Source organism: Suricata suricatta, chromosome 10, assembly GCF_006229205.1.
Source record: "Suricata suricatta isolate VVHF042 chromosome 10, meerkat_22Aug2017_6uvM2_HiC, whole genome shotgun sequence".
NCBI classification, from domain to species: Eukaryota; Metazoa; Chordata; class Mammalia; order Carnivora; family Herpestidae; genus Suricata; species Suricata suricatta.
In genome coordinates this window covers 106,691,528-106,712,920 of record NC_043709.1, presented here as the reverse complement: position 1 = coordinate 106,712,920, position 21,393 = coordinate 106,691,528, and the positions used below count along the sequence as shown (strand labels likewise).

General features: G+C 41.4%; 1 long non-coding RNA gene across 1 annotated transcript; it reads right to left on the bottom strand.

Annotated features, from left to right (window-relative positions):
- Positions 1–8,411: 8,411 nt before the first annotated feature.
- LOC115303975 lies at positions 8,412–17,621 on the bottom strand. Its single transcript, XR_003914294.1, has 3 exons — positions 17,597–17,621; positions 10,441–10,583; positions 8,412–8,428 (listed from the first exon to the last, which is right to left on the bottom strand). It is a non-coding gene; the product is annotated as an uncharacterized LOC115303975 (long non-coding RNA).
- Between the last annotated feature and the right edge of the window lie 3,772 nt (positions 17,622–21,393).

Genomic DNA, 21,393 nt, shown 5'->3' with positions numbered 1-21,393 from the left:
AAGACAGAAAAGAGAAAGAGGGAGAGAGAATCCCAGTCAGGCTCCACACTGTCAGCACAGATCCCAACTTGAGGCTCTCACTCATGAACCATGAGATCATGACCTGCCCTGAAATCAAGAGTCAGACGCTTAACCAATGAGCCACCCAGGCATCCCAAATGTTTATGTAGGTTTTTAAAAAAATCAAGAAGCTACTAGTATCTTTGAGACTTCTCTGTTTATATCAGTGTAGCAGGATGCATTTTTCCCTCTTGATGTCACACTGGGGGTCTTTTGTAAAACAACTTAAAATGGATAAAAGAGACCCTGAGTGTAATCATACTCAAGAGTTTCTCTAGGGAAGCAGTTGTCCTTAGCAGTTGGAAAAGTCTAAAGACCATCTACGTGGAGCCGGAGCTCAGACTGGAGAGTTGCTGTCCTTCACTCTCATCCTTTCAACCACAAGTGGACCTGAACCTTTGGTTCCATCCAGGAAAATAGGTAGAGGAAAACATGAAATGGAATGGGCTGAAACTTCAACAGTAAGGCCAGACAGGAAGAGCTAGAATAATGAGTGGCAGTGGACAGGGCACCAAGGACGGATCATAAGGGTTGAAGACACTGAAGGACACTGAAAGGCCCATGGAAGAGGCTCCCAAGTATATCCAGAGAAGCAGAGCTCCAGAGTTGAGGAATGGAGAATAAAGTTCCACATTGCCCATTGAGGAGCAGGTTGGGTGTGTTGCCTGAGGTAAACAAATGCCAGCCAAAGTGGAATGGAATGCAGGGACACCTTGGGCCTGAAGTGAAGAGTTGTGTGTGTGTGTGTGTGTGTGTGTGTGTGTGTGTGTGTGTGTGTAGGTGGTGTATGTATCCTCTTAGAGTCTACCCTTCTAGGATACAGGTATAGCCCACACTTCTTGACCCCATGTATATACTTGCTCAGTTAGCAAGAAGCCTTCTTATTTTGTAATGGGCCCCACTGGTGTGCCTTTCCAATGCCCCTGTGTACATTCATTATTTAATCTACTTAGTACTTATTTTATGAAATCAACCTTGTGCTGGGTGTTAGGGACAGACACCACAGTGAACATGACAGACAAGTTCTGGAACAAATGGAGCTTATGAACTGGAAGCAGGCAAACAAAAAGTAACTGATTCATTGAAGTTATGCTAACTTCTCAGAATAAACACAGTGATGCGATAGAAGGAACTGGGATAGAAGGAGGATATTGGATGGGGTGGTCAAGGAGTACCTCTCTGAGGTGGTGACATTAAGGTGACATGATTGAAGAGAAAGAGCTGTCATGTCAAAAGCCCAAGAAAGAACCAGTCCAGCAAGTGGAAAGAACTGGTGCCAGGGAAACCCATTAACAGCAAAAGCCCTGAGTGGCGAAGGCAGGAACAAAGGGAAGTCATGGGGATTCTCTTAGACGAGGGTCTTCTAGAAGCAGAAGAACAAGGCCTTTGGGGATTCTTTCTCCTAAGTCCATGGAGAGTCCTCAGCAGGAAATGGCAGGTTCTAGCTCATATTTTTAAAGCTCTCGTGGCTGCACTCCAAGGGCTGTTGTTAGGAGCCATTAACCAGAAGCCAAGGGGAGAGGATGGTCCCTGGACTAGTATGATAGCAACCGAGATGGAGAGAAGGGACAGATGTGAGGCATCTTTGACACATAAAAGACCAGATGGGAGGATTGGGAAATTTTAACAGCAGAGGAAGAAAGATTATAGTGGAGAGTATCCAACAACTCACTGAGAACTAATATTTCACTTAAATTATGAGGATTTCACCTGCACAATGAGAAGCTCTAAGTACAGATAAAATAGAGGATATAATTTTTCCTAATTTTACATTTATCTTTTTGATTAGACATCAAGTATCAAAGACAGAACAGTGCTATCTCCTTCATAGCAGTTACGTTTTATGGCAGTCTACTTATTCGAGTTAGAATCAATATGTCCCAGACCTCACCTGCCTGGAATTACCAAAAAGATCACCATGTTGAGGCCCAGCCCCACAATTCAAGAGTTACCTTCTCCCTGACTTTCCTCCATGAACATTTTGGAGAATTTCTGAGAAGCTGGTTGTGCCACCCATCTATACCAGGGGCCATCTGTCATCCATCCAGCTGTCCTGACACCAAGCTCTGTAAGTCACTGTGAGCAGGCTTGAAACTGACTTCCTCCAGGCCACTCTGCCTTCCCTTCCTGCACAGCAAGTCAAGTGCAGACACCTCCTCTGCCTTTAATTCCCCAAAGCATAGTGAGGAACAGTCAGACTGTTTAATAAAATTTTGCTGAAGACTCAGGGTTGACACAATTGCACTCAGAGAAACATTAACATGCTTATGAAAAGTGGCTCCTCCAGGGGTTCACAGCTCCAAAAGCCAACCTCAGACCTTCCCTGTACCTCTTGCTAACTTTCACATGAGCAAGCTGACTCAGCCTCTTCTCAACAAATCCCCAGATCTCTCTTCCACCCCTGAATCCAGTGTTGGCCTCACACCCCCAGATCTCAGTGCCAGGCTTGCTTATTTCACCCCAAGATGACTGGCAAGGGGAGCTTGCCCTTCCTACAAAAGGAACTTTTAACCCACACCAGCTGCAATGCATCTTCCATTTCTCCAAAAACCAACCTCAATAATCAGTGGCTTGTTTCCATCTACTGGCTTTAATAACAGCAAGCCTGGGGCTCTGACCCAGAGAGCACTGGGCCAGCCTTGGTTCAATCTTTCTTCCCAGTCTTTTCCCCGATGTGAAGTGAGGAGAGGGTCATGATACCTTCTGGGTTTTGCAAGGTCCTTAAACAAATAACTTGATAATATATACATGTGTTCAAACAGTACATATGCACACATGCATACTATTTTCCAGAACAATTTTAGAGACAATCACTAAAATCTAAATCCATATTCATGAAGCTATGTGGACAATGTCTTACTAAAACTAAGACTTGATTTATATTAAATAGAACACATCACATCTCATCTTAAAATACCTAGAGTCAAACTGACAACTATTCTCATTACACAAAGGATTGTTTGTGGACAAATAGAAATTCTGCTGACTTTTCCCCCAAACAAGTCTGCTGCAACAGCAAGTTGAGTTCCCAGCCTTAGTAACTCTTCGTAACTTTTACAGAATGGTTCTATTACTTTAAAAAATATTTTTCCACTGGGCATCACTACACAATGATGCAGTCATGGCTCAAAATATTTTGGAAATTCCTCCTTTGGGAATGCCTCCAGAGCCAAGAGCACATTCTTTTAAAATAGTCTCAGTGGTTATAAATCTTTATACCAAGAAGGTCCATTTGATTCTTAAAGTCAACCAAAAATCATTTGAAAACCAAGCTGGTGAATATAGGTGATCAAATCAGGTGATTTGATCAGGTGACACTGCTTTGGTATAAAACAAATAGAAGTCTACAACACTAGACACATTTTCTTATATGGGTCACAAACTACCTCTGAAGGTCATTCACTCAACACACTTTTTTGTACACTTTTACTCTGTGCCAGGATACATTCCTGTATGGGGCATAAACCCAGAAAATAACTAATTATATAGTGAAATAGGCATATTTTCAATAGTAGTGGATACAAAACCTCAAGAGTCTCAAAGGAGTGGTGTGTATCACAATCTAAGGGAAAAAATGTTTTTTAAATCTAGGGGATGTGTAGTGTTGAGCAAATAGTTTCAAAAAATGGTTTAAGCAACAATAAAAAGAAGTTTAAGCAAATATATGTCATAGTAATGAGAGTCTTCACCATGGCTAATTTGAGGACATTTATTCGGATATATTTGTTGAGGCTTCTACCCCATTACCTTATAAGCATAGTTTTGCATAAAAGTACATGAACTTAATTTCACCCCTAAAGTTATGGTAGCAGGACAAAACAAGACATTACTTTTGCCCATGGTTCTTGACCTTTTCTTGCCTCATAACACACTTTCAGTTATGATCTTGGGCTTTCCTTGAGCAAAAACCTCTTGGCTGCCATGCACCATAGTTATTTAGGAAATCCCTTATGACTTCCAAAACATTCATATGTTTTTCCTGGAATAATATTGCACACATTTATATGCAATAGCATTTTCCTGCCCTGTGCATGTTTATGAATCCCATATTACTTCACTTAAAATCAGTCCCCATGGGGTGCCTGGGTGGCTCAGTCGGTTGAGCGTCTGACTTCAGCTCAGGTCATGATCTCACTATTCATGGGTTCAAGCCCCACGTCGGGCTCTGTGCTGACAGCTCAGAGCCTGGAGCCTGCTTCAGATTCTGTGTGTGTGTGTCTCTCTCTGCTTCTCCCCTGCTCATGATCTGTCTCTGTCTCTCAAAAATAAATAAATATTATAAAAAATTTTTTTAAAAATCAGTCCCCACTGTTTCATGGCATTACAGTGGCTATTGAATGGCACCCTATTCTTAGAGGCCCTGCATCCTGGCTAGGAAGGGAATGATCCTAAGCATTGGCCAGTGAAGCGAAGGCACAAAGACATAATGTGACTGCTCTGCATGGAGTTCCACCAGGGTCCTATGACTGCTTGAATAAAGAATATCTTGGGGCTTTGGGGCAGCAGAATTTACCACTCAGGCCTCCATTTTATATTTGCCTTAAAAACCTGAAATAGCAATTGCTACTCTAGGGTTTCTCATGCCAGTGGAAAAGTTGCTCCAATGCCCCTTCCCTGGAAATTCAGAAGGGGTGATGGCCTGAGAGACTTCAGCAGTGGCACCGTGAATTTGGACTGTCATTTCTCATCAAAATCATCTCTTGGATTTCTAAAGTAAACACTAGAAAGAAAAAAAAGTGAAATAATATAGCAGCTGTGGAAATCACACAGCTCCAAGTCCATGAAGTGAAATGAGTTGAAATTTCACCAGGCCAGGTACTTACATCCCTCACGAATCAAAAAGTAAGAGAGGTAGAAAGGAATTTTAGTCATGTCAAAATGTCACCTAGACTACTGTTTTATACTTTTCTTTGACTTGCTCTATAAATATTTTACTACAACTTTCAAAGTTTATAGGATCCTTAAGACTTGTAAAAATGTTGAGTAACTGGAAACCAATGACCGAAACCTACCACAGGGATTTTGATTTTTCTTTTCTTTTCTTTTTTTTCATTTCTTCTCTTTTCTCTTTTCTTTTCTTATTTTAAGATTTCATTGAACAGAATGCATTATACCCAGGATTCCTTGAGAAGACAAACTCATCTCTTGGTTGCAGTTGTGAGTCTGCAGTGAGTAGGGAAAAAAAGGCTTTCACTTAGTGACTCTAGTTGATTTGAAGCTTCTCTCCAGTGTCAGAACTCTCTGGCCTTGGACCCAAACCTGGAGTTTCCATGGTTCACACACTTCAGAGGCTTAGTGCGTGGTGGCTTTCTGCTTCATCCTGCGGTAGCCTGGATCCCTGATGTTGGTTTCACACTCAGATTCCTGCAAACAGGGAAGGCCCTGTTTCCTGTCCTCCCCAATGTCATCCTGGTGCATCCTGGGAATGATAGGCAGGTCACAGATTTGATAAGAAAATGTTTCCAAAGGATCCTTCACCAAGCTGCATGTTTTAATTGCGTGCTTCAGAAATAGACATAAGTGTCTTCCAATTCTCAGTGATCTGACTTTTATTGACTGCTAAACTAATTGTCCTGATTTCTAGATTCTGTAAAAGTACATAGCACAGTGGTCATCAGTCTAGATGAGATTAATTCATCTGTGTGTTAAGCTACTTTTGTTCCATTGATTGAATCATGTGTGTGTCTCTTTTTTTCAAAAGCTTATAGATTAAAATTTGGTGTCTAAAGGTGTACAAATCTATCACAGACAGACATGGAAATCCATACATGAAGCAAAACAGAAGCTGAATGTTACGCTTTCTTTGGTTTGTAAGCAACTTCAAGGCATAGCCTCCACTGTCTCTCACCCCCTACGTGTAGACATGCCTTAAACCAGCATTGAATTAAATATAAAGAGTTAATAGAAAAATACATATTAAAGAGTTACTCACTTGGAAAAGCTGTGGCACAGAGAAGTCTCTTTTTGAACATAAAAAATCCCAACACTCACATATTTTAGATGGAGTTTGGCATACTACAAAATAATCCTTCTCTATAGGAAAGATTCATCATAGACTTCCCTTAAAAAGTAAAGCATTTCAAACATGCTTGCAGTTACAAACTCTTGATTTACACACAACTCTCTGTGAATTTCTCTGTTGCATCAGGAAAAGTATTTCTGTACAAAGAAACCTCCCTAAGCCTTGTTTTGATAGGGAAATTTGATCCATTTGCATATATTGAGTCTGATAGTTATCTGACTTTTGCAAATGATTCAATTCTCCTCCCTCTCTGCTATTTTGGGATCTGAGCTTCCTGAAGCTTTGAAATCATGGCCTATGTAATATATTTTCTTTGGCTTTGCTCTAACATTCAGCATTAAAAAGAAGACATACAAGGATGGGGGGAAAAAATCCAATGCTATTCTTGCCAAATCCAGGATGACTTCTTGGTGGAAATGGTCTTTCCATTTTCAATTCCTCATTCTTATTATAACATGCCTTCCTTTGTATGTTTTAACCAAAGAACATTTTCTATATTTAAAAGCTCTGCGCCTATGTTTGACTTCCTTGTTTTAGGTAGATGTGTGGGTGGGGGTTGGAGAGGGCACACATTTCTCGAAGTAATTAGCCCTGTCTGATCACAGAGGTTCTACATGCGCAGTGGGACATGATATCCAGGTCTTCTTGAAATGATTTTTCTTTCTTTTTCATACAGGCAATTATTTTTGGCTCAATATGCATGTTGACTTGGTTAGTGGGACATGAATATTTTCACTTGTTTTTCTGTTTCAAGGACAAAATTATACACCATATTCTGGTGACAGGGACAAGTGTGGCACCAAAAGGGACTGTGATGAGGAAGATCTGAGGAATGTCAGGAAAGCATCACCAGACCAGAGCCTGCTGGTCTTCTGAAAAATAATCAGTTTCATCTGCAGTCACCTGCCTTCACCTGTACTCCCTTTAAGAACTTCCTCCTTTTCAGGGCTGAGGGCGTAAGAGCTGTGGATTTAGTGCCTCAAGATCTCACAAAATTCAGTCTTGAATATAGATCTGGCCTGGGGAGGGATATGCTTCCTGCCCAGAGCAGAGCCCACGCAGTACTCAGCGCTGGTTAACAAGGTAACTTTGCCATCGATGAAAGGGCAGGACCGCTCTGGTGAGCCAAAACCAGAGCAGAAAAAATAGATCTTTCTTCTGAAGTTCAGATGTAAAATAGTTTCCATGTTCCCAAGAATTTTTTTAAAAACCTCAACTTCTCTCCAGTATACCATAGCTGGACAGGAGCTTTCCTAGTTAGTAACCGACGGGTACAGATTGCATCTTTTCATCAGGAAGCCAGGCTCTTAGGATTTATGCATCTCACAATTTCAATAAAAAAGATCACCCAACATTAACATAACTTTGATGAGCCCTTCATTTATTATTTTGAGTTGTTTCCCAATAATCACACAATGGGCTTTATAATAATGCATTTTCAAAAGAAAGCAAATATTTCCTTTGAGGCGATGTTCTCCGATGTATTTGGCATGCCCTAGTTTGAGGACTTTCATCTCCAAATAGGCTGGGGTTTCTCTTTTATCTAGCTGCCTGCCTTGCTGAAAATTTTCCGACACACAAAGGAAAGCCCACAAAACGTCCAGTCTTACCCAAGGCTTCAAAAGTGCTCAGTGCGCCAGATAAAATCTGTCCCACAATTGTCTCTTTTTTGCAAATATTGAGGGAAACCTAACTTCTGAGTTCAGGGCTACTTGGTTACAGCTGAAAGGGCTCATGAAAAGTGTTTCCCTTAGAAGCCTTGAATGAGTCAAAACTAGTGAGGTCTCTTTACTCAAAGGCCTACGGTTTTATTATACAAGGTTATACACTTCTCCAAGACCAGTAAAGCCATTCAGACACTATATTAAAAGAAAAAATATAAGGTCTCAACAGACCTGGCTGGTGAAGCATATCTCTTAACTCAACCATCTTCTTAAAAACTCCTGTAAAAGGTAAATAGAGGGTCTGTAGGACCTCAATAACAGCTTTGGTAGGGCAAGGACTACAATCAAAGGTCACTGGAAGTGCACTCTCTACACTAAAGTAACTCTAGCAGTTGTCCTTCTGATGGAAAACTGCGTCATGGGTTCGTGCCTTCTTCCCCACAGCATGATTATCATTGAAATAGGCAAATGTTGGATTTCTGGATTGTGAACGTAGGCAGTCTGGTTCTCTGTCATCTTAACTTCACTTGCAGCTCCCAGTCGAACCTCAGTCACATCTGAGTATATACACACTGCACATCTTCATTTATTAGCTTACAATAAACACACTTGCGTGAAGGCAGAGATGATCAGATAATCTTTCAAGTTCTCTTCCAACACAGATTCTCCTCTTTGTGTTGGTCTGTAATAATAAAAAAAAAAAAACAAACACCAATCTGAGATCAGGGGTTACACAGGGATATCAATGTGAGCCTATATAAGAGAGTCTGAACATGAACTATTCCAGAATCAGAAAACTTAATAAACCAATTAACAAAATTTACTGAGCATTGGCAGCCTTCAAAAGAGAAGGATCGGGTTATATTTTTTTCAAGGCAAGGGAAAAAAACCTAATTAGTATCATGCTCTGAGATATACTTTTTATTGAAAGCTATGTTTTTATTTTTAATTAGTTCAATAAATGGCAATAGACGGCTTTTTCCTTAGGTAATTCCCCAGGCAGTAGAATCACTGTAGGAAATTAGCTCCATTTCAGTCTTTGATCCTTTAAGACCAGGATCTACCACTTCTTTGGACTAGCATCAATCATTTGTAAGACCTTAGAAAAGGAAAAGCCTTAATGTCCCTAAAGATGTAAAAATGTACAATATCAGGAAAGCAGGGTTCCATCTGCATTAAGCAAAGAACAGAGCTGATTGTTACCCATAAAAGGAGAGATTTATGTTAACTTTTCCCCAGCTGAAGAGGTGGGGAAAGGTTAGAATGAGTTTTTTAGGGAAACCTTTGAATCTCCTTTTCTGCCTAATGATCTTCATTTGAGGACAGTCCCCTCCTAACATTTCATCTAAATATATATCCTAAGTTGTCTAGGTTGGTTTATTAAAGTAAAATGATATCACAATATAAAAAGTTTTTACAATAACATTTTTTCCAATCCCAAGCAGTGGCTTATTTTAAGCTTTCCAATAATAAATGTTCTTGGGGAGCCTAGGTGGCTGCGTCAGTTAAGCGTCCAACTTTGGCTCAAGTCAGAATCTCACAGTTCACGAGTTCAAGCACCGAGTCAGGGCTCAGTGCTGACAGCTCAGAGCCTGGAGCCTGCTTCTAATTATGTGTCTCCTTCTCTCTCTGCCCCTCTCCTGCTGTGTTCTGTCTCTGTCTCTCTCTCAAAAATAAATAAAAACATTTTAAAAATACTAATAAAATGTTCTCATAGAGTTTTGTTTTATTGTCACTCATAGTTTCCATTTTCCTACCCTTTACTTATTTTTCTGATACTAATACAAGGTATAACCTTATTCACACATCTCTTAAATTAATACACTTTGCAAGGTGAAATCACAGTAGAGTGAGGTTAAAAAAAAATACCACCGTATCCTTAATTCTTTCCTTTAGTGGAGTTTCACTGTTTTACTTTAAATAAATGGGCTGTTTCAGTTTGCATTGCCTTTCTACAAGAAGATTCTTTTAAATACATATGTATGCTTTAATAGAACTTAAGTTGGCCGTTTGGTTTTGACTGGTGCTAACTAAAATTTGAGAACTGCCTTCTGTCCACAAATGTCATATGCCTTTGTGCAGATAGGACAGTTTGCTGAACATTTGTTCTACATTAAAGATTTACGATCTGCTTTTGTTCCTGTGTGTCCCCTAGGTTTTGGCCACATTTCTACATAATCATTCGCTTCTCTCCATACAGGTTCAAAGTTCCATTTTCCCAGAATTCTTTTCAAGGCTCAATAAGAATATCAAATTTCCACTTCAGCATGAGGGAACTATCTCATATAATCTGTAACTCCCAATGTCATATACGATGATTTTTTAATTGTGTGTCTTATTTGCAAGATATCTGATCATGTGGCATTAACCAAGTTCCTATATTTACTTTGGAGCAACATTTCTTTCCTGGGGCTCATTTGGCTGGTTTCACATTCTGGTGTAATAATATATCATACACAAACTTAGGGAAGAAATTGGAAAAACAGCCTATTCATAAGAACAATTTAAGAAACCTACTGGGTTGGAAGCCTTTCTCCCCTAGTTGAGATGATTTTATTTATTTATTTTAAAGATTAATCTATAAATTATATCTTAGGGGGAAATTTCATGTTAAGGACAGTGAGCACCAAATCTCTATGCACTCTTAATTTGAGTAGCAGGATGTCTCAATGCCTCGCGAGAAATATGATGTACCTCAGGATGGAAAGTTCTGGAGCAGAAGTGCTGGCCCAGGTCTGTGTTGGGATGATAGCCACTCTCTCTCCATAGGTTCCATGGACCCAATTTGCCTGAACAGAGGATCCCTGATTTTATTTCACTTGTGCTGTTCTTCTCCCCTATCAGACATGCAAGAGAATAACTATTTCCACAGTCCCCCTAGAAACTTGCATTTTGAAAACTCTGGACCAGGAAACTGATGAATATCTCTGAGCTTGCAAAAATAGAATTGCCATTCCTGAAACTTTGGTTCTTATAAAGGAACTTTTGTAGAGGTCCCCACCGATCTGTTTACATTGGATGTCTGTTGGGTTACCTAAAATGGCTGCCTGGAGCTGTTGGCCACAGAACTTCCTCTCTATCTCTTTCTTCTCCTTAAAATTGATGCTAAGGTCTCTTCTGGACTCTTATCCCCAATTTTCTTTTTTTACCCAAGTGTTTATACAGGGCAAAACCATCCTTGGCAGAATATGTGGTGCCAAAAGAAAAGGGAGGGTAACACCTCATGCCAGCTGTTACTGTCTCCCCCTCCACATCCTTAGTCCCATGCTCCTTTGCTCCATAACAAATTACCCCAAAACTTAACAGCTTAAAACAACCATTTCTTTATGCTCACAAATTTTGTGGGTCAGGAATTTGGTCAGAGTACAATGAAAATTGCTTATGTCTGCTCAGCAATGTCGAAAATCTCAACTGGGAAAATTCCACAGCTAAGGGTGACTCAACAACTGGGAATGGAATCTTCTGGAGGCACCTTCACTCACATATCTGGTGGTTGATGCTGGCTGTCAATTGGGATGTCAACCAGAGCATTTACATATTTCCTCTCCATGTGGCCTGGGCTTCCAGCCAGCTCTGAGCTCCAATAGAGAGTGCTCCGAGTCAACAAGGTGAAAACTACATCACACTTCCATCTAGTCGTGAAAATCATGCCGTATTGTACTAGTTACAAGCAAATCACAAACTGATCCAGATTTCAGGAGAGAGGACACTGACCCCACCTGTCAATGAGTGTAGTGTCAAGAAATCTGCAGTCTTGGGGTGCTGCCTGTGTGGCTCAGTCAGTTAAGCATTCAACTCTTGGTTTTGTCTCAGGTCGTGATCAAGCCCCAGGTCAGGCTCTGCACTGAAAGTGTGGAGCCTGCTTGGGATTATCTCTCTCTCTCTCTCTCTCTCTCTCTCTCACACTCACTCTCTCGCTCTCTCTCTCTCTCTCTCTCTGTCTTCCTCTCTCATCTCTCTCTTTTTCTCTCTCTCTCTCTTTCTATCTCAAAAATAAATTAACTTTTAAAAAAAGAAATTTTTAGTCTTTTTAAAAAATTACCACACTTATCAACTTCATCCATCTAAGGCAATATTTTATATATATATATATATGTATATGTGTATATATAGTTTATTGTCAAATTTGTTTCCATACAACATTCAGTACTCCTCCCAACAAGTGCCCTCCTCAATGCGCATCACCCATTTCCCCCTTCTTCCCCACCCCTATCAACCCTCAGCTTGTTCTCACTATTTAGGAGTCTCTTATGGTTTGCCTCCCTTCCTCTCTATAACTATTTTTCCCTTTCCCCTCCCCCATGGTCTTCTGTTAAGTTTCTCCTGATCCACATATGAGTGAAAACATATGGTACCTGTCTTTCTCTCCAAGGCAACATTCTTAATGTCTTCACTTTCATTCCTTTATCAGTCCTCCTTCTCTCTCTCTCTCTCTCTCTCTCTCTCTCTCTCTCTCTCTCATGCTCTTCTGCCCAGGACACTTATTTGATGTCTTATTTTTCTTTGCAATATACCTGATGGGTTTTTTTCTTTGTACAAATAACAAAAACAACAAAATTGTGGTTTAAAAAATTTTTGAACCTGTAGGGAAAGACCAAACAGAGCAACAACCCCAAAGGGAGCCCACTCTCACATCCAACTTTTAAACCTACACATGTGCACACACACAAGCCTTCCTTGACTTTTGTTTCTACAGAAAAAAATCTTAGACATTTCAAACCCATTGTAAATTCACTTTAGGTACAGCAGGGTAGAAAAGTAATACCAGGACTAGGTTCTGTTTTCACAGTGGGGTGAGAAAAAGAAAAAGAGAGAAACCCCAGTACAAAACAACAAGAAGCAGAAATGCCATCCTTGGAGTCCTTTGGGCATAGGACGTGATGCAGAGCGAATCTGAACCAGGAAGGGACCCAAATATGGTGGTAAAGTAAAATTCCATCACAGCCTACTTTAAATAGCTGTACTCAATAGAAAGGACAGAGAAGATGTGAGATTCCAAGAAATATATGTTCAAATATGCCATTTACTATGAATACATGTATGCCACTGCCCACTTTGTTCATAAAGAAACTGAAACAGCATTGAGTCACAGCCAAGTGATCAGAAAAGGCCAGAGCCAGGCTCCAGATCTTCTCATCACTACATCTCTTTATGTGTTCCCTTCCCCTGACAAACTGAGAATTCCCCAGTGCAGGACCTGTGTCACTCATTTCTGAATCTCTAGAACTTAGCGGCATGCCCCACACATGGTGGGTATTGTCCAACTAGACTGAAGTAATTGACAAGCAAACAAATGTTGCTTGGTTCCAAAAAGGATGTTAAATTTTGTGGTTCAGAGAGAAACAGGATGGAGATGAAGATTCCAGCACAATCTTGCAGACCATCTCTACAGAGTCCAAGTAAGTAAATTTGAATCTACTCCACGACAGACAACCTCACAGGCTATGTTTGGATAACAATAAAACATTTCATTCCCTTAATCCCCAGATAGATTAGGAGTTCTTCATCTTTTTGGTCTTGGACTACTCTATTGAAAAGTAACTCTGAGTAACTATAAAGTTATAAAGACTTTATAGGAAACTCTTCCCAAATTCATTCATTTGTTCTTTAGTTATTTGCTGAAAAAAACACTTAACTGAATTCCTTCTATGTGCCATGTATGAGTGATATAAGCTGGGAATATAATGGGGAAAATAAAAGCAAAAAAATAGTAGGAAGGCTTATTTCTTAAATGTCTACATTAATTTATGCCACCACTGGCATTACAGTGCTTAATAGTCTAGATTATAAAAAGTGCATTTGGGGCACCCAAGTGTCTCAGTTTGTTGAGTGTCTGATTTCGGCTCTGGTCATGATCTCACAGTTCTTGAGTTCAAGCCCCGTATCAGGCTGGCTGCTGTCCGCTCAGAGCCTGCTTTGCCCCTCCTCTCTGCTCCTGCCCCACTTCTACTCTCTATCTCTCTCTCAAAAAGAAATAAATATTTAAAAAAAATTTAAATCATTAATTGAAAAGTAAAACTTTATTCCTTCTACCTGCAACTAGGCTCTTTTCTAAGTTAAATAAGATATTTTTCTTCACTACGTTATCCTAGAGGCCATGGAGCAGCTGTTCTGTTGTGCTATTATATAATCTGAAACACAGAGAAATCACAAACAAAATTCCCAAGTACCTATTCATATTTGACTCATTTCACAGGTGCCCATATGCTACTGATGCCAACAGTTTGATTTCATGTCACCTGGTTACAATTTAAAGCCTACCAAGAGAAGGCATGGTTTGGAAAACATAACAAACAATGTGCAATTATGCACTGGATATTTTTCCCCAATTCTGAAATGACACAATTGGCTGAAGGCTTTTTATGAACCAGGTTTGCAGTGAGAGTTCAAGTAAGTGGGAATTTTCGATTTTGGAAAATTTCCCATCACGGTCCCTTTAGCACACAAAAAGTGACAACAGAATTTCTGCTTCTTAGATAACTCATTTGTAGTGTGATAGTTGTCCTAGGTATAAGCATGATGATGTGAATAACAAGGGCTATGTGGGTATCAGTGTATGTAATGCTAAGTAACTGATTTCCATCCTCATTCAACTCAGAAACATTCAAGACACACTTTTTTTATTTGAGAGAGAGAGATCATGCACATGTGCAAGCAACAGAGGGGGGGAGAGAGAGAGAGAGAGAGAGAGAGAGAGAGAGAGAGAGAGAGCGCTCCATACACAGCTCAGAGCCCAACTCAAGGTTCGATCCAACGACGCTGGGATCATGACCTGAGCCAAAGTCAAGACTCCAATGCTCGACCAACTGAGCCACCCAGGTGCCCACGAGTCACATTTTAAACTCATGTATTTCTTACTGATATCCATATGTGGGCATCAGTGTGTCCCTAAAGCATTCTTATATCCATATATATAAACATATAAATATGTGTTTGTAAAGAGAGAGAGAGAGAGAGATTTTATATAAAATCACTTCAAGAACATAACTGATTATTACAATACTTGGTGAAGTATTCACATCTATTCACATATATTTGGAGTTGACTGAGTATGATTCAAATTATCTTTTGAATATTCCCAGTCCCAGGTGAGACCTCCGAGACAACTTCCACCAGTTCCCCCTCATCTGTTGCTCTTCCCCCCTCCACCTCCCCCCCATCACAATGTCTTTGTCTTTTTGCAAGAGTGTGTTTTCATTCAATGCAGGTAAATGATAAGATAAAATTTACATTTCTTTGAATCGCAGGTACCCAGTGAATGGTGCTCTTCAAGCCCCAGCTTTTCTTTCTCTCTACATTATGTCAAATTTCCCCAAATTGAGAAAGTCAACGTCAAGGTTAAAACTATCACATATCGAACTTCCTTTCAGTGTTGAGGGAGTGCAAAACACTCTCCGTTTTGAGAATTTCCAGGGTGTTTAAGGGTTATTCAAGCGTGCAGCAGATGGGGCTTCCAGCCAGCCACCTCTTCCGCCCTCCCTGAGCCGCGCTGGGACTCGGCCACCCCATCAGCCGAGTGCCCGGGAAACCAGGCCCAGGAGATGAGCCTCACAGATTTGATACCCGTCTGGAAAGCACGAGTGTGAAATGGAAGCCAAATTCACTTAGTTTCTTTTACAGAAGCATCAGCTCCACTCAAACACGGACTGTCTTCCCGGCCGGAGAAGAAGAAGAAATGGCTTTGTCTCGGTCTCTTCATCACCTCAAACCATTTCATGGGCTTGACAGCTGCTGCTTGCTAATTATGGGGCAGACTCCTCAGCATGAGGTTTGTTGCATCAACAGGTCCTGGAACAATCCAGCAATTGTTTGGGGGAAGCTTGGGCACTTGGGGTTGAGCACTTTCACGTCAATTATCCCCATGGGTTGTCATGACTTGGAGCTGCTCTAGTGGAATGAAGGGAAGAAAGTAATGAGGAGCTCGGAGGCCTGCACACAGCTGATTGGCCCCGAAGAACATTCTGCTTGAATCAGTGTTTCCGGATGTCCAAGATACGATGAGTGGGGTCAGTGGTCCCACATGCCCCTGCTCCAGAAAACCACCAAATAGCTCCCATTTCAGATCATTCGTATTCACACAGAAAGGGTTCATTCCCTATAAAAACGTGATACGTTTTCAGCTCGGCATAAGTGTTTGGGGATTTGTCATTTTTTCAACAGTAATAATAAGGCTGAAAAACGAATTCTCTTTCATTCTTGGAATATTTCATGAAGGTTGAGAAGAAGGTAAAAAGGGAAGGGGAAAAGAGATACAATACAGTTTCTTGATGCATGTGGAGCCTTGGGTTTAAAAGACAAACTATATAGAGGGGCGCCTGGGTGGCTCAACTTGTTTAGCGTCAGACTTCTGCACAGGTCATGATCTCATGGTTTGTGGGTTCAAGCCCTGCATGAGGCTCTATGCTGACAGCTCAGAGCCTAGAGCCTGCTTTGGATTCTGTGTCTCCCTCTCTTTCTGCTCCTACCCAGGTCTTTCTCTGTCTCTCAAAAATAATGGACCTAGAGGGAGTCATGCTAAGTAAAATAAGTCAGACAGAGGACAGATACCATATGTTGTTACTCATTGGTCTAACAGGAGAAACCCAATAGGAGACCGTGGGAAGGTGAAAGGTGGGAGAAAGAGTTGAGGAGAGGGAGTGAGGTAAATCATGAGAGACTTTTAAATGCTGAGAACAAACTGAGGGTTGAGGAGGGAGGGGAGAGGAGAAGGAGGGGTGATGGTCATGGAGAGGGGCACTTGTGGGGAAGAGCACTGGGTGTTATGTGGAAACCAACTTGGTGATAAACTATTAATAAAAAAATAAGTAAACATAAAAAATTTTTTAATAAAAAAATAAAAGGCAAACTCTATCAAGAACTGAGAAAAGGAGAGTGGGAAGTCAACCATCTCCCCAAATCCACATTTCATGTATCAGCACAGATCCAGGCTGCCCTTCCCAGCCTGCCTTGCTGTTAGGTGTCCTTGTCCAGGCCACCAGACCATGGCTGGGCCCAGGCATCTGAAGAGCGAGTGGGCCCACCTCCTTCATACCTGCTCCCCCTCTCCCACCTTGAAACTTGGATGTGTTGATAACCACCTTCAACTACGGAGATGACAAGTGTTCCCAGGAGCCGGGGATGGTGGAGGACAGAGAAAAGACTTGGAAAGAGCCTGTGTCCTTGAACAACAGTGGCTCAGAGCAGCCTGCCTCCAGAACTTTCACCTTGGACTGTCACATGGAAGAAATCAAATTCTCAGTGTTTTAAGCCACTGTGCCATTGAGCCTCTGAACAACAACTTGAGCTTCTGTGCCAATACAGACAACGATTCTCAGACCACATCAGAAGGGGCCTCCCCAGTTCCTACTCTCTTCTTTACCGGTTCCCTCCACATCATATAACATGTCAAAGAAAGCCCAACCTTTGCCCCGACTGAAGAAAATGATTCCCCCAGCCTCGAAAATCTTTCCTCAGGAAAGCAGCTCACATTCAGTGGCAGGGACGTCTCCAGCACTCCCTGCGGGAAAGTTCAGGCTGTCATCCAGGGCGTAGTCATGGGCTCTCAGGCCCAGATCCGGAGTGACCTTCCTTCGAGCTAGGGAAGTCTGGTCCGTGGTCCAGAGAGTGTTTTTCTCACCAAAAGGCCAGCAAAGAATTATGATTGCAGGAGCCAGAGGAAAGATGTAGAAACTACTAGAATGTCAATGGCTTTTGGACTCACATATGAGAAGAAAATAATCACTTCTACAAATTAGATCAGGAGTCCATGGGAGGGAATTCTCAATGGGCAAATTACTCATGAAACAAGACATGCCATACTGCCCAGAGACAGTCAGCGAGTGTAACTATCATTCCCAGAGATGATCTTTACCTTGGATTAAAGAAAGTGATAGAGGGGTGCCTGGGTGGCTCCGTCGTTAACCTTCTGCCTCCGGCTCAGGTCATGATCTCACAGCTTGTGAGTTCGAGCTTTACATCCGGCTCTGTGCCAACAGCTCAGAGCCTGGAGCCAGCTTCAGATTCTGTGTCTCCCTCTCTCTGCTCCTCCCCTACTCGAGCTCTGTCTCTGTCTCTCTCTGTCAAAAACAAATAAACATTTAAAAAAATTGTAAGTGATAGAGATCAAAGAGCTTGATATGTTTGGGTTGTTAGTGGATTAATATACACTAATTATGTAACTTATTAATTAACATATATGAGTTTTCATAGAACTTTCTACAGCAATAAAAATGGTCTACATTATCCAATATGGTAGCTAATAAGCACTTGAAATGTGGTTAGTGCAAATGAGGAACTGATTTTTTAATTATATTTAATTTAAGGAACTTACAATTGGATAGGCATATGTGACTACTGGCTACTCTATTGGAGATCACAACTTTGGTTGGCATTGTTTTCCTGAAAAGGGCCAGATAATAAATATTCCAGACTTTGAGAGACACATGATCTCACGACTACTCAGTCCTTTGTAGGGCAAAGGCAGCACAGACAATATATAAATTAATGTGCATGACTGTGTTCAGTGAGATTTGATTTTCAAAAAATATGGGGCTGCTTTCGCCTCTTTGATAAATTTCTAAATACGTTACATGATGTTTTTAGCTACTTGAGGCTGAGAAATCTGCCTGTTCCCTCTTTTGGTAAGGGCCCAGAGGAAAAGGTACCTAACCTGGGAGAGCTCATTTCAAATTTCAGCATTTCAGACGCTGTAGGACTTGGTAGGTGACAACGTGGGGAAGAATGGCTTTCCTCCCTTGTGCCCCCACAAAGCACATTCCAGAACTGAGCAGCCCTTTGCTCTCCTTTCAGGGTCCTGCCTTCAGTCCCATGTGTGGTCATGACGTTCAGAGGGTATCTGTTCCCATCAGACCTTTACCCCTACACAGCCCAGAAGGGGATGGGAAACTGCCCTGGCCGATTTGGGCTTACAGAGCCCAAAGTCTCCTTTGTCTGTCACTTTCATTAGGTGCCAAAATTAGAAGATTAAAAAGGTAGATAAATCAAAGCCTTTTACTACATGGGAAAAGGCAAATCAATAGACTCAATTTCCCAGGGTCTCAGAGAAGCCATGTTTCATTTATTAATTTTACTTCAAAAGCCATAACTGGCAAATACACTATCTCCTGCACATTAGGCTCAGTGGGAAAGAGAAATGGGGAAAGGAGAGTTCTGGGGCCAAAAAGCCACAGAAAATAGACTCCATAATGCAGAATCTGGAGCAGTCTCAAAGGCAGGGCTTAGCACAGGCTGACTTTTGATTTAATACTAATTAAAGAAACATTTAATTTTAGCCCACATTTGCACCCTGACACACGGTCGGGTGCTTTAGGGAAAGCCTGTCTTCCCCCGTACAAAAGTGGTGGAGGTAATTGTGGCCTGGAGAATAAATGCTAATCATTAGGAAAATATGCTGAGAATGTAGAATATACTCACAGCCATATCACCAATAGCTTCCTTTTGTGGTCTGGCTGGAGGAAAATGTATCTTTCGATGCGGTTATAATGTTGTCAGTATTGAATAGAAAATGCTCACATACAGGTGAGTCCCAGGACAAATCAAAAAGCAAAGTTATTGGAGACAACTATTAGATATGCTTTTTTCCCTTTTCTCTAGGATGTTGTGTTGCCTCCTATGCCTAGCATGAACAGTAGCATCTGATTCCTTGATTGTTTCCTATTTCCTTGCCCCTCTTTCTCTGTGCCTCTAGCCTTCCAATACTTCCCCCTGGTATGAGAAAAGTGCCCGCTACACACCGCAATGCTCCAATGTGGTTCTGGGTGTGCTCAAAACTCACCGACTACTACAACCTATAGGAGCCCATTACTTATGTTTAGGGCTTATTGTGTCTTATAACCCTCACAGACTCTTTCGTTCCCTTCACCCCCATTTTCCCCCTCAGGGGCGCCTGGTTGGCTCAGTCAGTTGAGCATCTGGCTTTGGCTCAGGTCATGATCTCATGGTTTGTGGGTTCGAGCCTCGCATCAGGCTCTGTGCTGACAGCTCAGAGCCTGGAGCCTGCTTCAGATTCTGTGTCTCCCTCTCTTTCTGACCCTCCCCTGCTCATACTCTGTCTCTCCCTCTCTCAAATATAAATAAATAGTTAAAAAATTAAAAAAAAAATAAAAAACCTAGCCACTGGCAAAAAGAACTGGACCTCCTTCTAGGGTAAACTGTGAACCAGGTTCCAGCTCAGTAACTCAGGTCACTGCAAGTGGGATGGAACAGCGCTGAACTGGAGTGAGGTGACCTGAATTCTAGTCTATCATTAGGAGGCTCACTTAACCAGTTTCTTATGAAAAGTAAATGATAGCTGAAACAATGCCTGGCTTGCAAATTCTATGAGTCTCCGAAAAATGACCAAATCTAGGATGCTACAATGTTCTGCAGAGATTGACTAAGCTCTGGGGAAGGGCATAAAAGCAAATAAAATTGACCTACCTGAAAGAGAAGAAATGGACAACTAAGCCAGTTTTTGGAGAGTTATTGGAGTTAGTATTAGTGACAGTTAAAAAGTTGATGATACCTAAGAAAATGAAAGGCCCTGATAAGGACTTTTAGATCAATTAAAGAGTAGGATACAGAGCTCTGTAGTTAGCTCAGATACATAGTATAAAGGAGTCCTACTTATTCTTTACAATGGCATAAGTAAAATGCTTTCGGAAACTGCTTTCATAAGTGGTTCAGCCAGTGGGAAAAACTGTTCACTGGTTGAAAACATTTTTTTAGTGAAAGTTGAAATTTTCTGGTGTGAAACTATAGAGCAGAAATGTGCGATTCTCCATGGAAATACGCTTTCAAAAGAAGCCAAGGATCTGCTCGTACATTTCAGTGAACTCACAGGGAGCAAAGCCACCACGGCTGCTACTGAACCATCCACAGACTGAATGGAGAAGGTCAGAAGCCAGGATTCCTCGCCTAATGTAGAACGTACACGAGGTGTGTATGTACGAGGGTTTTGCTCAGGAGCTAAAGTGGTTCACACAGGAGAAAGGTCACTGGTGGGTGTTCAGGGGAGACCAAAGCTGGCACGGTAGAGGAAACCCCTTGTCAGATCACTTTCTTCTCCAGGCACAAGAAACCAGTGAGCTTTTGGCCAAGGGCAAAGGATGCACCTCACTGTGGCCATGTGGTTAAGTCTCATGTTGGGTCAAATGTATTCTGCCACCCTGTGACTCCAGAACAGTTCAGTGCAAAAATGAATGAGTGAATGAATGAATGAATGAATGAAGCACCTGTATCAGCAACTTTTCTAAGGTTCTAATTGAATTTCATTTGTTGGAAAAACAAGAAAAGGCAAAGTAAGTCAGTGCATTCGAGGTCACACAACAGAATGTTTGTATATCACCCTCTTAAACATAATGAGGAGTCTGCATAGGCAGCCCACACAAGGTTGTTTATTGCAGCTTTTTGGTTTAATTTTTTAAAAAGTCTAATCACTGTCAGTAGAAAAGTGATTGAATATTCAACAGTACACCCACATAGTATAGGATACTATGCAATCTTTTAAAAATAATAATAAAGAGGCACCTGGGTTGGCTAAGCATCCAACTTTGACTCAAGTCATGATCTCACAGTTCATGGGTTCAAGCCCCACATCAGGCTCTGTGCTGACAGCTATGAGCCTGGAGCCTGCTTCAGATTCTGTGTCTGTCTCACTCTCTCTCTCTC